Raw genomic sequence first — 12272 nt, 5'->3', positions numbered from 1 at the left:
TTCTGGTAGCTGGAACTACAGGCATGTGCCACTACACCTGGCTGGCACAACCTCTTTGAATGACCCATGGAAGAGTTTAGAAGGTAGAAGCTGACTTTAGGTGATACTTCTGCATCTGCCAATCTTGGGGGTGATATTTTGATTCTTTTACTTATTGTGAAAAGGGAATTTCTAGAAAGCAACTGCCAAAGACAACCCAAGGGTTATTCATGCTCTCTGTTGTCCTATAAAACTTATACAATAGCTAGATATTCTATGCCAGGCTTTCAATCCTCTGTCTGCAAGAGGGTGGGAAACTTCAATCATGGGAGAGCTCTGGGCCCCAGAGCTGACATGCCCCCTTAATTATAGGGAAGAAAAGACAGAAGGAGCTCCCAGCTACATCTGAGCACCCGTATGAAACTTTTAGTGGACATTTCAACCACACTACATAGTGGAAGGGCTATTCTGAGCCTTTTTCTTATTTCCATGGGATAAGATATATGCCATGGAGGAAATTTTTATATGGTTTCTCCTTTTGTGGCAAATCCAGTTAAGGCTTTCTTTGGTGATGGGAGTAGATCCGTGTTCTGTGGAGTGTGATGCTTAAAACTTCAGAGAATCTCTCCAAGATCAAGACTGCAAAAAATACCTTAATTTTGCAATTTTCCAAAAAACACATGGATATGTTGAAAGGGGCTCAGTGTTTCTATTTGGGATACAATACAGCAAGTTTCTCTGCAAGCTACTGATGGAGACCCAGACATCGATAGGATACGTTAAGTTTACATCTAATCAAAAAGGACTGCAGCAGAGACTTTGCATATGCTGGCATTCTCCTTGGTGGAGATAGCGCTGTCTTACAGGGAAAGGTCACTGCAAACCTGGTCCAGCATGCTAAGAACAGTACACAGTCCATTAGTTTCACCTGACAACCTGAGAGGTAAAATGTGGTGTGCTGAGAGGTATTTTGCCTTCTGTTTCAGGATTCTTCCCAAAGATTCCCCAGAAAGGTGACATGACCTCATGTGGTTAGTCCAGCAAGGGCTTGCAACTAAATTATTCAATGGGAACTGAGACTCCAAATTTCTGTTCTGATTTACCTTACTGCTTTAATCTCTTCATGTATGTCTTTAATTTCTGATTGTCTAAAAATCTAATCAGTTATCAATCTTTAGGAATTATGTGCTAACAAACATATAAGAAACCAAAGAGGACTAAAGAGATGTGTTAACTATCAAAAATTTTCATAATAAACTTCTATGTAAGCGGAGGCTTAGCCATAATGACCCAAAATCGGGTGAAAAAGTTAAACCCTTCTTTACCTAAGTGATAATATTTCAGCATTTTCCTAAGGTTGTTTGGAAGCACAGTAGTGTGAAGCAGATACTTTATGGAAAAAGCACTCTAAGATCAAGTGGTATAGTATTATCCCTTCTTAGAGAATCACAGGGCAATAGTAAAGGCTCTGAGAAGTCCTGCAGGGGAAAAACAAACCTGTCTATATATGTTAAATTCAGCATTTCCCAAACATATATTAACCAAAGTAACCCTGTTTATTAATCTGGGCAAATATATTTGAAACACTGGTTCCAGCATTTATTTAACATTTTTGAAGAAGCATCATGGATGATACATTGCATTGGGTATTATAAATTCTTTTAACAGTTACACAAGATTGTTTTTCGGAGAAAATCAAATGACCCAAACCCCATCTTTGCAACCACACTGCTTCAAATAGGAATTTGTACCAACATGGAGCATCCATCTGCTTTAGCTCACAGAACTACGAATTGGGAATCTTTTCAACATGACATCCAAAAGAAGATTGTGATTCTGCCACGGGGAAGTAGTGACACACTCTCTCTTCTTATCTTTCCCTTTGTTTCATGGTGTGCAACTTGCTCTCTCCTCTATCTCGCCATCTCTCTAAATAGATATCTGTGCTCTCATTATTTTTTTAAACTGCTCTCAGTTTGGGAACTGAGAAAGTCCTCATTTATTTTTTGAATTAGTTCATAAGGATAGAAGAGGGTCACAGATTTGGGGGAGTCTTCATTCACATGATGCCACTATGTGATGACTAGCTAGTTTCAAGCTGGCGCTACTTTTCTGTCACAATTTGGACACCCCAGGGGACACTGTATTTGTTCAGAGAAAGCTGCTCCTCAAGTAATAAAAAACCTATAACTTCCAAATTAAATAATTAGTTAAGTCAGAGGACCAATTGCATATTCAAAAATTCCTCTGTTTAGAAAAAGGACTGTGTTCAAACTCTGCTCCAAATTAACTAATTAGTTAAGTCGGAGGTTCAGTCGCATATTCAACAACTCCTCTGTTTAGAAAAAGGACTGTGTTCCAACTCTTCTCTTTGAAGCATCAGGATTATCTTCAACTCTAAATTCCAGGATAAATCATTCCACACGAGCCACTGAGAACAGAGAAGTGGGTGTAATATTTACTCTGGGAACTGTGAACTATTTTGTTCTTCATGGTTCCTGAAAACTGAAAAGGATCAAATAAGTAAATCCATAATGCACATTCATAATCATCTCTTTGGGAAAGTCACTTAAATTTTCTAAGCCTCAGTTTCCTCTGCTGAAACGTGGATTTCATCTTCATACTTCACGGTTACAGTGAAGAAAAAATGAGAAAGTTCATGGGAAGCACCTAGGCTTGTAGCTGGCATGTAGCGAGTGTTCAACAAAGAATAGTTATTATTTGAATCCAGAGATCTGAGGAGGACCCAAATGCCTACTTTTCCCTAAATTGTCAGAGTAAGAAAGACTTTTTAATGCTCAGATTTCAGCGTTAACTCTCTTGTTGAAGTCTTTTTCGTTTGCATCATTAATATACAGTTACAAAAAAAATCCAATTAGTCATTAGTCCTTTGAAATTATGAGCCATAAGCATGATAAGGAACCAAAAAGGGTTACAAAGAAAGAGAAAGACAAATAGTTAACTATTAAATGTTCATTCATAATGAACATGCATGCAGGTGGGAACTAAGCCACAATTGCCCTAAATTAGCAAGAAATTTACATCACTAAGAACGGTTCTGCCATCTCCATTACTTGGAACTGTTAGATTTATGTTGGAGTCAAATTGAGCCAAATTTGGCTAAAGTCACATTTGGGGGCTTCGCTATAAATTAGCCCGTGAAATCATTGAGACTGAGGTAAAATTTCCAAAAGCTTCGTCTTCGGAGGGGGAAAATGAACAGACCAACAATTCCTTAGCATGAGCTCCACCCCGCTCCAATCTGTTACTTTTACGTCCAACGTCAAAGGCAAGCTCTCCTAATTCCAATTGTACCCTGAACACTCTCCCCCATAAAACACAGTTTAAAGGCCAGCTGCAGCGTGGAGCCTTTTCTCAGAGCCTACAGTTTCAAACAAACGACTGGGCAGAAGCCAGAATCTATATGGGCTCACGAAGACTGTAAAACATTTGGTGCCGAGTGGAAAACGACGTCTGTGAGCTCTGCCAGACGTTTTCAGCTTTCTTGCACCTGTGCCAAGTGTTTTTCAGCTCCCCCACCCCTTTCTTTCGAAGGTGGGGGCGGGGGTTGGGGAGATAAGCAAGCTTTCTGAGGGCATATGCCATAGGAATTAAAAAAAACCTCCTTAGCACCATTAGACACCTGCTTCCTACCCAGGCCCCTTTCTGAAGGCAAAATGAGGACCTCCAGCCCATCTCGGGCTTGGAATTCAGAGCACTGGAGCATCCTGGACATTCATTTCATCCTGCCAGTGTCTCACAGGATTCTAAACCCTGTGATTCTGAAGACTACTCCCTCCCCAGTGCTCCTTCCCTGCAGTCTTTCTGAAATCTCTTTCCTGAGCTTCCAGTTGACTCACCCCTGCCCATCACCGATACTAAATCGCCAATTATTTCAAGGAAATAATTTGCACGTTGACACAGTTTGTAACATGCAAAAATATGTGTGGAAGAAAGTATATGTTTCTTAAAGGAAGAACACCCAAAATGTTTTCGGATGAAAGTGTGAAAATGTCTAAACATAGATGATGTGATACAGATCATGAGAAAGTCAATTTGAAATTACCCTGGAATCTTGTGATCATGTTTTCAAAAGAAGAATTCAAGGAAGGAAGGTCCTTTTCCCACCCTGCATGGTAGGGTTTAATATAAACAGTCCCACAATGGTGTATTTATTCCCATGCATTATTCTACTCAGTTCAACAACCCTATGAGGTGGGGACTCTTCCCAATTTGCAGATAAGGAAACTGCGGGTTAAGAAGATTGAGTATAAACAAGTCACACTTGTAGGAAGCAGGGCTTGGACTTTATCCCTGGTCTGCTTATCTCTGAGTTTCCACACATTATTAGGCCACATCCCTCTCCAAAAGAAGCCCCTTCAACTCCTGAGGTTGCTGATGCAAGAAAAATCACACTTAGAGATTCATTCCTTTAGCTTAAAACTTGAACCTCTGTTAAAATATAAATGTCCTCTCAAGACCACATACGCAGCTTCATTGGCCACTTTGCCTTTCAAGAGTGAGAAAATTGGATCCTTTTCTGTGGACATGTTTCACGCAATAAACTTGGCCATTGCAGAGAGGAAAGGAGCAATGCTGCTGGGAGGATGGTCCTGAAGAAGTCTCTTTAGAATGCAAACTGAAACTTATCACTTCCTTGCTTGATACTCTCAACGTTCACCCACTGTTCCCATGATAAATTCCAAGCTCCTCACCATGACTTGTCAGGCCGGGAAGATCTGACCCCGTGCAAGGCCTTGGCTAGCCCGGCTAGTCCCCCAACATAAGCAGTTCTTTCCTAACTCAGCCCATTTGTTGTTGCTGTTCTTTCATCTGGCTAACTTCAGGCCTAAAGCTTTGTTCTCTTTCCCCACCGAAACCTCAATTTAAATTAGGGGGCCTTTGTTTTTCTCTGACTCATAGAACTTTTCTTAGCCTTCGCAGCACTTAATTGAATCTGTAACTCCATGACCAGGGCAGGAACAGTCTGTCTGTTGTGCACCACTGTATATCCCATGGTCGGCCCAGATATAATATTTTTGGAAGACTAAATGGGTTCAGAGTAGCACGGTGTACTTCTGTAATCCCTAATTGTTCAGTGAGGTATAGCATATCTGAAGGCTCAAAGAACTTGAACATTTGCTTGATTGGGCAGTAATGCAATTCAAGGAGATTCTGGTTTATGTCGGTGTATAAAAGAGACCCAGGCTTGTAAAAGGGTTTCAGTTCTTAGATTTCTGTTTTCTAAGGCCTCAGTATTAAGCATACATACATATGTGTGTTTGTACCTATATAAATATATACTAGATATTATATATGCAACATACGTGTAATATATGTAGGTAGTATATACAATTACACATATATGAGTAACTGTCAATATGATTATAATTGTATTATTGTTGTTATTATTGGAGTAGCCTCTATTGGCCTGAAAACTTGCTGTGTGTTAGACATTGGCCAAAGCAATTTATATACATTATTTAGTTCAATCTTCACAAAACCCCATAAAAAGATATTACTATACTCATTTTACCTATGAAGAAATACTGCTTAGGACCATTAAGTTATCTATCTGAGGTTTCTCAGACCCAAGACTAAAACCTAAGTTGACTCAAAATCATTTTTTCTTTAAGGACAACTGAATTTCAGTTTATTATGCCATCACTCAAAACTGAAAACAAACTCCTTCCTTTCTACCCATTTTTTCTCTTCACACACACGTGTGCACACACACACACACACACACATACGAAGCACAGGTAAAATAATAAAAATCTATCCCATGATGAGAGGAAAAGAATCCCAGGAGAATAAAGGCCACAGGACTGTTGACACTATCCACTGGGCATCTTTCCCCATACATCCACTCACTCAGGAAGCACATCTTTCTTAGCAGTTGAACTTTTCCTTAATGTCCTTTGGACATAAGCCTGTGACTATAATCCAAGAATTCAAGCAGAAGTTCATTGACCCCATTCAGAGATAGAACAGAGGATATTCCAATGTCCAGAGGCAATTAAAAAAAACTCTTAAGTTCTCTTCCAACTCTAAGCCACAGTCAGCCACTCTCATGTACAAGTACAGACCTGCTTAGAAGCAAAGTGTTGCGCTGGTAGATAAAGATCCTAGTGTTAAGACCCACCTCTGCCATAAAGAAACTTACTGGCTTTCAGCAAATAAGGAGGCCTCAGTAAAATGAGATCTTGAACTCTATTAGGGGTGTACCCTGTGCAGTGCTTGGACTGGTCAACAGGACAAGGTGGGAGCCAAGAGCAGCTGAGTGAGCAGGGCGCTGGGCTTCTCTTCCCCCTCAGCCTCTGCAACTCTGCTCCTGTCTGTCTTAGGTACTGCAGTCCCACGTAGGATTCTGTGTAAAGTCACCTAACACGCATTCAACAAACACCAAAAATGTCTGTATTAAACACCATGCTCCAAGAAATGTTGAAGTGCCTAAAACTTTCACTTCTCAAAAAGAAGGGGAACAAAGGTTTAAGAAGTGAGAAGGGGAAAAAGAGACAGCACCCACAGAAGAGAGCTCCAGGTGCCCAAAATAATTCTGAGAGCCCTTCCAGTTTGACATTCTAAGTCTCAGAGTCACTTAACCTCTTAAGTCTTCATTTCCACATCTTTAAAATGGGACTAATTATTTTGCCTCCCTCATGAGATTATTGTGATGTCAGAGGCAAAAATATAAAATGAAACTGATCAGTTATAAAGTTCTTCTTCTTCTTATTATTATTACTATTATTTTGAGACAGGGCCTTGCTTTGCCACCCAGGCTGGAGTGCAGTGGCATGATCATGGCTCACTGCAGCCTCGACCTCCTGGGCTCAAGTGATTCTCCTACCTCAGCCTCCCTAGTAGCTGGGGAATGCCACCCGCCCAGCTACTTTTTTTGTATTTTTGGTAAAGATGAGGTTTCACCGTTTTGCCCAAGCTGGTCTCTAACTCCTGGCTTCAAGTGCTCCTTCCCCCTTGGCCTCCCAGAGTGTTGGGATTACAGGCATGAGCTACTGTGCCCAGCACAAAGTTCTTATTACTGCTTCATAAGCAGTTCAAAACCATTTTTCCTAGTGAGACATCTAATCATTTTTCATGGCCCAAACAAGAAAAGCTTCTAAATGCCTCCGCAGTGGTATTTGCAGGACTGGAAACTCCCAGCAAATGCCTCCTTCATAGTGCCATGCCCCAGTTTCAAAACATTAGTCCCTTCTCAATTTAACGCATTTTCTTAGGTTGCAGTGACTCTTCCACTAAAAGACAGAGGCGCATTAGTGGGAGATTTATGCTAATATCTCAGCACTGGAAATTATGAGGCTTGCTGTATTCTTGTTTGGTCTGAGACAAGCAGCCAGGGTATGTCCTTTAACAGGATTTCCAGGAAGGATACTGCAGTTTAAGAAATGCTGATTTGCTGGCATTTATATATTCCAGGAAGAGGGCTGTCTTAAGTGTATCAGAGCCTAGAGCAGAAAATTATTTTAATGCCCCCTCCTTCCTCCACACATCCCCAGCATAAGAGAAAAGCACAAAATATCCATTGGCTACAGAAATGCTGGCATTAGAGAAGAGCCTGGAACTGTTTTGAAGAGCCCTCATAAGACAATAGGACAGCCCTCCTGGGGAAAGGGGGGTGATATACATCCCCAGCAACTGCTCCTAGGATGGCCCTGCCAGCATGTGTAACGGCCAACTGGTTCATCTTGCTAACTATAACGCTCGGCATATGGGCAGGGAGTGTTTATAGATATATACATACACCATACATTTTCCCAGCAAGTACATATAGAGAACATCCAACTGTATATTTTGCAGACATACAAACACGCACATATATTGTCCATATGTTCAAACAATTTTTAAACTATATCATGAACGAATAAGGATCTCCTTACACTAAAAGTTGCTGGCGTTACCATAAGTGGACACTTGAGAAGGCATATTTTAAAGATGGACAGAACTCAGTTTGAATTTCAGTTTTACCCTTTTCAGTGGTGCAACTTCTTCTATAAAATGGGAATAATAATGGGATCTTCCTCATGGGATAACTGTGAGGACCCCATAGGATTGTGCATGTAAAGCAATTAGCATATTGTCCAGTGCGAGGTAAATTCTCAATAAATTTTAGTATTATTAATACGAGGTGACATACCAGGTTGTGACCACCAAAAGTCTTTGGAAACAAGAGAGGTCAAAATGAATGGCAGCATATTATACATTGTCCATCTAGATACTTCAACAACTGAATGTCACTCCTCTACTTCTCACGACACCCCAGACATATGTACTTAACCTGTCGTATCTCTCTCCTTTCATTTGACTATGACCTTGAAGTCAGAGAGAGCATATTTTTATCTGTGTTTTCTACCTTCTGGACAAGAGACCAGTTCACGGTAGGTGCTCAATAAATATTGATTGAACAGATTATTATGAATGGATGGCACACCCTGTGCAGATCTTTCAGCACACAGGGAAGTGTCAGATTTGGTCAGGTAGGGGTATGTAACAGTGTAAATTGTTCCAGTAAAAGCTGATCTCTTAAACAAAAATGTGCAGATAAAGCAAAACAACCTAAAAAAGACACATACTTTCTTTCCATATTTTCTTTCACTGAGAACAAATAGATGTATATATATTCTCTAGTTGTTTGGATTAACATCAAAGGATAGGTGGATGTCTGATCTTCAACACCCTGCATCATCTTTCTTGTATATACCAACGCCTTAATACATATGTAAAGTTTTCGTCCTTAGCTCTTAAAGAAAACATCTCAAAGACCTTTAACAAAAATCCTGTGTGAAGAATTCTAGATACCTGTGATACTCACACCCTTCAGACTTTGATCTATTCTCCACCCGGTTGAAGAGAAATTTTAAATTTAAGCCTTTATCAAGTAATTCCATAATACGTAACTTAGTTTCAGAAAAAATGATCATCTTTTTATACTCTTATTTCACCAGTTTATATAATATTTGATCATTTATGTATATAACATTAGGCATTAACATATTTGAACACCTAGTCTTATCTTTTTAGTATACAAATTAAATGATAGGTGTATTAGAGTAGTTTTCTCATTGCAATGGATCAGAGTTTGTTTTCTGGTAGAAAAAGAGAATTATTAGTTTGAAAAGTCGTTTAAGTAGGGGTCAGATATGAAAGCTTCTATTGAATTACCATTGTATTAATAACAACTCATAGAACATCATTTTGAGGGGCATTGGAAAAGGAAGAAAATTCCAAATTTCACATTACAAAAGAATATTTTGTAATCCACGTCAGGTCAAGACATTGATGAAAAGTTGATGAAGCTAAACTCTCAAATGATGATGTCATCTCATAAACGGGGTCTATCTCACCCACAGAAGCTTCTTCTGCTTTCCTTAATGCCTCTAATTACTTGTGTATAACAGAGGCTTATGGGGTTTCCTTCAAGTACATTTCTTGGGTTTCGCCTGAGCAATCAGTTCTACCAAATGGCCTCTTACAGGTATAACCCTGTGAACTACAAATAAATTGAGTTCCCCTACTCCTCAGCACTACCTCCATGATTTGCCTGGTCCTCAATTCCACCAAAAGAAATATATTAAAGCATGAAGAAGACAGTGAATAAATGGGATTTTTACATCCCACTTGTGAATATTTTGTGTCTTGGTGAATTTAATGAACTCAAATTCTGACCTTAAGTCTGAATCCCTAAGGCATGGAGATATCATGGGTATGCTGAATCTGAGTCTTGGAGCAAAGGCAGAAATATCTCTAGATGAAGTGTGCTCTTGAATGGCAAACAATAAAAATGTAAGCCTAATTACTACGTGCAAAGGTGTTTCGGTGGCCCCATGTAAAGCCAACCATGAGTGGTCAGGACACCTCACCTTAAACTAGCTTTCTCCTACTGAAACCCAGGACCCAACTTTTTACCATCGTCAGAGAGAAATTTTATGCTAGGAGTGTCTTGTTATAATGCAATAGTCCTGAGAATCTTACCACATTAAGTCATTCTAAGCCATTATCACCTTATCAGGAATTCATTATTTAGTCATTTGGCAGAGTTTCTGGAGGAGATTGTAGAGCAACTGGGGTAAGAGAAGGGATACATCCAAATTCTTGGTTGATATCTATGAAGTCTCAGAAACACTTTTTTTAAAAGCACAGAAGATTTGGGGTTCTGGATCAGCTCACATATGTCCACTTCTCAAAAGTGGACACGACAAGTTGTCTGTCTAGATCTATTCCTTCTGCTTCTCTCCTAATAGAGCCCTAATGTGAATCCTATACTTCCTGTCTCTCATACAGTTCAAGTGATTCATGAGACTCAGGCATTTCTCTGGTAGGGCTTGATGAGAATAAACCAGTCAGTGGAAGGCATTTCTTTGATAACTCTGATTGGTCTGAAAGATGCCTAAACTGACCCAATCAGACTGACATACGTATTAGACTAGGGGGAGAGGTACTCTTTCTCTATTTCATTTGGCATGAGCAAGAAAGTAAGGTGTCTTGACTGCTATTGGCGGCCAACTTATGACCATGATTAAATCAATGCCAGACCTATATTCATATCATTAGCAGAGGAGAGATGAAAAGAACCAAAGTCCCCAATAGAGTTAAACTACTGTGTCAATCAAAAAGCAAACTTGTTTATCTCCAGACTTTCTATTAATTGTGATAACAAATTTTCTTATTACTTAAGCCAATCGAATACCAGCTTTTGTGATATAAAAGAAAAACCACCTCGTTAAGTGTTCATATTGATTTTAAGATGTATTTCAATCTGAAAACATTAAAATGTATGTGGGAAGGTGGGGGGAAGTACTTATTAGAATTTGGGAAATAAACTGTACATGAAAATATGTTAGAATTGGCTTGGTTCATGATTTTGAAATTAGATTGTCCACTTAGGATTCATGATCTATAATTAGAAGTGGTTTCAGTTCAGTGGCTACTTCCTCATAGATGGCAGCCTAAAAAAAATCTTAGACCTTATTGACCCTAATTGAATAGATAATTGAAGGGATAGAAAGTCAACCTTTTCTAGAATATTTTTTCATTTGTAGGCATATGAATACAATAAAACTAAATTCTGTAGAAAAATAGATATGCTATTGAGAAAAGTTGAAAATTCTTCTTAGACACCATGAAGTACCTCTCATTAGCATATTTTTTTTCTTATAATTAATGGTAATTTACCTAAATCTAGGGTTACTAAATATCTGCAACCACTTCCAGGATTCTTTATCTCTACGTTATGTCTTGCTTAGCTCTGCTACTCTGCATGGTTTGATGATGCACATTCTATTTTGGCTGGACTCTGAGCCTGGATTTTAGATACAACTGCTTCATAAAGCAACCAACACTTCACTCCCTATTTAACCACTTACGCTCCCTTAAAGTGTACTTAAAAATATATCAACATGTGATTAGGTTTATCAATTAGATTTTTTTCCAAAAGATGAAATAATACAGTTTCCTAGTACAAACAATTTTTGTTCTCGCAGTGCTTCATACCATCTTAATAAACACTCAGATGTAGAGGTGTGGTTTAAACCTGAAAATGAATACAAATCAATGCAATTATCCAAAATATAAAATTCTAGTCAAAAAACAAAATCTGTTCATAACCTAAGAATTATATGAGAGATTAAGCTGGACAAGATGCCTCATAAAAAGAATGTTCAGATGTCCAAAGGGAGGATGTAATTTAGGAGTTAAGAACTTGAGCAGCTTTCCTGGGGAAGTTTTTTGGTTTTGTTTGCTTGTTGCTAATCAGCCATTCAGATTCCTATCCATTCTACATTCCCCAGATGCAGAAATGTGGAACTTGGTAACATGTTCTGGTATATCTATATTATTTCCCTGCAACTTAAATGCATTAAGTTGTTTCTTATAATGAAAAGTAACAAAATATCACCTCAAGGAGAAAACTTTATGAGTATTAGTGCTGCTAGTACTGTTTTATTCTCTTAAAGAAAAAAACTAAATAGAGATATGATTTTTACCTGGCTAATATGATTAACAAGACTGTAAAAACACAAAAAAAGTACTTATTTTTGTCATTTTGGCTCGTGATCATTGTAAGCAACTAATGGTTCAGGGAAAAATGTTTTTAAAATTTTTGCAAAAATTATCTAGTTTGAGCATATATAAATTCTCCTACTTATGAGAAGCACATGCAAAAGTCGTGAGAGGGCAGATGAGGTAAAGATCAAGGATAATATAATGCCTAGACAGGGGATTTAAAACATATACCATATATTTGCTTTTTTAGTTAAAGTAGATTTTGGTTGTTACTG

This window comes from Gorilla gorilla, chromosome 2 (genome assembly GCF_029281585.2).
Source record: "Gorilla gorilla gorilla isolate KB3781 chromosome 2, NHGRI_mGorGor1-v2.1_pri, whole genome shotgun sequence".
In the NCBI taxonomy this organism is placed as follows: Eukaryota; Metazoa; Chordata; class Mammalia; order Primates; family Hominidae; genus Gorilla; species Gorilla gorilla.
This window is presented reverse-complemented; position numbering follows the sequence as displayed.